Source organism: Salvelinus fontinalis, chromosome 6, assembly GCF_029448725.1.
Source record: "Salvelinus fontinalis isolate EN_2023a chromosome 6, ASM2944872v1, whole genome shotgun sequence".
Lineage (NCBI taxonomy): Eukaryota > Metazoa > Chordata > Actinopteri > Salmoniformes > Salmonidae > Salvelinus > Salvelinus fontinalis.
Genome location: NC_074670.1, coordinates 62911301 through 62916169, shown reverse-complemented (window position 1 = coordinate 62916169; position 4869 = coordinate 62911301).

Here is a 4869-nt window from a genome sequence, read left to right as displayed (position 1 = left end):
TCAAAATGTAACGAGTACTTTTGGGTGTCAGGGAAAATGTAAGGAGTAAAAAGTTTTTTCTTTTTCTTTTGGAATGTAGTGAAGTTAATACAAAGTTTGGCTAAAATATAAATAGTAAGTACAGATACCCCCCAAAAACGACTTAAGTAGTTGTCACGCCCTGGCCATAGAGGCTTTTATTCTCTATTTTGGTTAGGCCAGGGTGTGACTAGGGTGGGCCTTCTAGTTTCTTTATTTCTATGTTTTCTATTTCTTTGTGTTTGGCCGGGTGTGGTTCTCAATCAGAGGCAGCTGTCTATCGTTGTCTCTGATTGAGAACCATACTTAGGTAGCCCTTTTTTCCACCTGTCTTTGTGGGAAGTTAACTTTGTTTGATGGCACATAGCGTTTAGCTTCACAGATTGTTTTGGTATTGTTTATTGTTTTGTTGGCGACATCTACTATTAAAAGTATGTACGCTCACTACGCTGCACCTTGGTCCTCTTCTTTTAACGGCTGTGACAGTAGAACTTTAAGGTATTTTTACTTTACACCACTAATCAGCAGTGATCTGGATGGGATATAAACCCATTTGGGAGGACGGGTGTGTGTCATTATGGGAACACCCACACATAGAATGCCTCAGTTCATTTCTGAACAAATTCCCTCTGATCAGCTAGGTTGGACATTCAGCGTATTGCAGAAGTTTTGCCATTATGTGCCTATTGGAGGTAGGGGTTGTTTCTGGACATGGCTGTGGTCATTTGAATTCACTGAGTTTGCTTCCCACATTCTCACTCGGGCTTCCGAGTGGTGCAGCAGTCTAAGGCACTGCATCTCAGTGCAAGAGGCGTCACTACAGTCCCTGGTTTGAATCCAGGCTGTATCCCATCCGGCCGTGATTGGGAGTCCCATAGGGCGGTGCACAATTTGCACAGCGTCATCCGGGTTTGGCCGGTGTAGGCCGTCATTGTAAATAAGAATTTGTTCTTAAATAACTTGCCTAGTTAAGTAAAGGTTAAATACAAAATAGCTGACAGAAGACTGATAGACTGTGATTCCACTGGGAATGTATTTTTAATGCTGCCATATGAGGTCCTTCTCTTTGGTTTTTACTGATTCATGAGTTTGTGTGCAGTTAGTTGTTCACCAAGTATCCCTTTCCTGCAGTCAAATGACCTAGTTGCCTCATGGGTGGAATGTAAAAAATAAAACTGCCGAAAATCCGCTGTTTCTATGTCAAACGGTTTCGATATTTTTCACTCTTCTGTGATGTTTATAAAGTGTAATAATGGGATGCAAACTCGAAATATAATACATTTCAACTTTATATCTGACATGATACAGGTGTATTCTTCTTTTTTTAGGCCCATAACCATGTGTGTGAGGTGTATACCTTTGTTTCCAAGTAGATTTGTTTAAGACTATCAAGAAACACTGTGACCCTGATTTAGCCCGCTGCAGTAAAAGGTTAATGGGGTTTATTATTAAATCAGAGCGAGAGAGAGATAGAGAGAGAGATACATACAGCCCACCTCTTGGCAGTAGTACTGTAGATTATGTAATCACAGCCCACTACCACCACTATCAGACCATAGCAAAATTACAGCATCTAAAAAGGGCAGAAACAAACCACAAGGAAGAAGAGTCCAGTAAATTACACAAGACCAATCAGACCTATAGATGGACTAAGAATAACATGGAAAACTACCAGAAAGCAACTGGCAATGAAAAAATGCAATCCCTCCTAGACAACTTTCTGGCCCACACATACCATTGACAAATTGGCATCCTTATCCAATTTCGAAAAAAGACACCTAAAAACAATCCAAAAAAGACAAATGATGGAAAATGGTTTGATTATGACATCAAATCTGTAAGAAAAAACATAGGAATCTATCCAACCGAAAACATAGAGAAGCAGACAACCAGGATCTGCACCTTCAGTTTTGGAAAACCCTAAAAGAATCCAAACAGACTCTCAGAACAAAGCAAGAACTACACATATGACAACAACTTAATGGCATTGAGGAATCCATTGGTTCAAACAACTTCTGTGAAAACTCCCGAAACAAACCACACCGAGAAGAATTGGCAATCCAAAATGATGACCTATGGAACACTCAGTTTGAAGAAGTATATAGAAATATTTTTATGAATTTGGAACAAAAATAAATATGAAAAACTGCTAATTCTTGAACCAGACAACAAGAACCCTTTGGATTCCCAAATAACATAAAAATATCTATTGGAATAAATACAGGCCCTGCAACCCAGAAAGGCCTGTGGTAGTGTCAGAATATTGAACGAAATGATAAAATACACAGGCCATAAATTTAACCCTGCCGTACACAAATTATTTAACAAAGTTTTAGTGTGGGCTATTTCTCTGACATCTGGAACCAATGACTAATAACACACATTTTGCAAGAAATTTCTAAATTTGACCCAATTACCGTGGCATTTGTGTCAATAGCAACCGGAGGAAAATATTCTGCGCCATCATGAACAACAGATTACTGCACGTTCTCAGTGAACACAATGTCCTGAGAAAAAGTCAAATTGGTTTCCTACCACATTCTGGAAATGCATTTTTGTCCCCCCCCAGTTTTATTATTGGAATGTGATACAAAGGGAGGCAACGGTGTGCTTTAGGATCATGCGGACACCTCCAAGTGGTCGGGTAGGCTGTTTGGAGTGTTTATCTGAATTTTATCTGATTTAAATATATGTCCCCCACACTTCTAAAACTAAAGTTGCGCCCCTGCCCTACACACCCTAATGGAAACATGTGAATAAAAACAATAGTAGAATTTTTAACAGCTTTGTGGATTTCCAAAAGCCTTTGATTCAATTTGGCACAAAGGCATTTTTCTCAAATTCATTGAAAGTGGTGTGGGTGGAAAACACATATGATGTCATCAAATCAATGTATACAAATAGCAAATGTGCAGTCAAAATTTAAAATAAACATACACATTTATTTTCCCAATGGCACGGAGTGAAACAAGGGAACAACTTGAGCTCAAGTCTATATAATCAATACATTAATGAATTGGCAAAGACACTAGAACAATTAACAGCCCCCGGCCTCACTCTTAACGACACAGAAAGTTCTGTCAGACCTGGGCCCTGACAGTTAATCTAAAATATACAACAATGACAATGTCAGGGAAACCGATATCCTTTTTTACTGGGCTCCGCTCATATTGAACATACAGACACCTACACATACTGGGGACAAAAAAATCAGCTCCACAGAGAACTTCAACCTGGCCTGAAAGACAAAGCAAGGAGGGCTTTCAATGTCATTAAAATATCTATCAAATTAGACATACCAATTAGGATCTAGCTCAAAATATTCAAATCAATAATAGAACCAATTGTACTAAATGGCAGTGAAGTGTGGGGTTTGCTTACAAGAATTTGCCAAATGGGACAAACATCCAATTGAAACCCTGCATTCAGAATTCTGTAAGAACATCCTCGGAGTACAGAGAAAAACTCCAAACACATGCAGAGCAGAATTAGACCAATTCCCTCTTCTGAATAATATCCAATAAAGTGCCACCAAATGTGTTAATAATTTAAAAACAAGTGACCCCCACTCCTACCATTACAAAGCCCTCAAATGCCAAGATGTCCTGAGGCTCAGTTAACTAACCACTACCAACCCAACAAAGCCTCGAGAAAGTACTCAGAATATCTGGCCCGACCAAATTATCACAAAGCAAAAATAAAAATATATCGCCTAGTGGAAAGACCACAAGAAATCTAAGTAAACTTCAATGTTATTTGGTTCTTAAGAGATAATACATGGTGGCAGACTATCTGACCACTGTGACAGATAGAAAACTGAGGAAAACACTGACTAGGTACAGACTCAGTGTACACAGTCTGGCTATAGAGATCGGCCGTCACAGTCAAACCTGGCTGGCCAAATAGACCAGTCGTCACAGTCAAACCTGGCTGTCCATAGAGACCGGTTGTCACAGTCAAACCTGGCTGGCCATAGAGACCGGTCGTCACAGTCAAACCTGGCTGGCCATAGAGGACAGGCTGGCCATAGAGACCGGTGGACACCTGGCTGCCCAGAGAGGACAGGCTGGCCATAGAGACCGGTGGACACCTGGCTGCCCAGAGAGGACCGGCTGTGCTCATTCTGCCCACATGAAGAGATAGCGAGAGAGCTGTATTTTCTGTCAAACTGTGGCAGATATTCTGACATGGAATAAATTCTTCATCAAAATTATAAAACAATACAAAGAATTTGACAATCTAAATGATGAAGAGAAACTTAAATTCATACGTAGTTGGTGATGAACCAAAATGCTGTGATTTGCAGTGGTGAAAAAAGTACCCAATTGTCATACTTGAGTAAAAGTAAAGATACCTAAATAGAAAAGGACTCAAGTAAAAGTGAAAGTCACCCAGTACAATCCTACTTGAGTAAAAGTCAAAAAGTATTTGGTTTTAAATATAATTAAGTATCAAAAGTAAATGTAATAGCAAATATATACTTAATTATCAAAAGTAAAAGTAAACAAATAAATAATTTCAAATTCCTTTTACTAAGCAAACCAGACAGCATGACAGCATTTTTATTTTTTTATTTTAAATTTACAGATAGCCAGGTACACACTCCAATACTCAGACATCATTTAAAAACAAAGCATTTGTGTTTAGTGAGTCCGCCAGATCAGATGCAGTAGGGATGACCAGGGATGTTCTCTTGATGAGTGTGATTTTTACAATTTTCCTGTCCTGCTAAGAATTAGAAATGTAACGAGTGCTTTTGGGTGTCAGGCAAAATGTATCGAGTAGAAAGTACATTATTTTCTTTAGGAATTTAGTGAAGTAAAAATGTTCAAAAATATAAATAGGAAAGAT